Raw genomic sequence first — 809 nt, forward strand, 5'->3', positions numbered from 1 at the left:
GACTAAGTCTATCGCTGTTTAACTGATTCATTCAAGAAACCTGCACAAACGTTTCGCTACTAGATCTCGGTGAAATAACCTTTGGTAAAACTCCATGAGTGACTCAGAGAAACTTTCACCGAAGAATAAAAACAAAAGCGAAAACGTTTCTTAAAAATATGCGGAAACATCGTTGTTTTGACATCTCCATATGTTGCGTCAATTTAATAAATTCGTAAAAACCGGCCGCCCGTTTCTTACGCAAAAAATCCTTTGTATAATCAGATCATGTCATACAAAGTAACTTTCGAAAGTAAACGTAACAGGTTTTACGAAAAAGTACTTTCCTTATATCAATAAACCAAGCTGTATGATCCGACATTGGACGACCAATATAACCTTTACTTCCTCCCACCACGATCCGAAAGGTCTCATTCTTTAGCCCCGCGACTCACTGGCATCCGCTCTCATTCCGCTTGGTCACGTCCGAGCAGGAAATCACCCCGCATCTGACTAAGCACGGGCTCTGTATCGAGCTTCTTAGGCTTTATCTCCCTCGGAAACAAATTAAACAACTTCCATACGAATAAAGGAAACATTATATGAAACTTTCATCGTATAAATTAACCCTAAAGTGAAAAAACGTTTTCTACCCCCATGGGCATACTCGGCATATCAATCTCGATAAACGCCATTCATCACTCGCCCAATTACGCCTTTGCTTCGAAGCCGAACTAGGTTACAACATCCCCTTTAAGGACAATTCTAACCGACTTGACCTTATTGACAACATGAAAGTGTCATGGTCTAATCCTTTGGCAACAACGTCC

This window comes from Brassica oleracea, chromosome C2 (assembly GCF_000695525.1).
Source record: "Brassica oleracea var. oleracea cultivar TO1000 chromosome C2, BOL, whole genome shotgun sequence".
Taxonomy (NCBI): Eukaryota; Viridiplantae; Streptophyta; class Magnoliopsida; order Brassicales; family Brassicaceae; genus Brassica; species Brassica oleracea.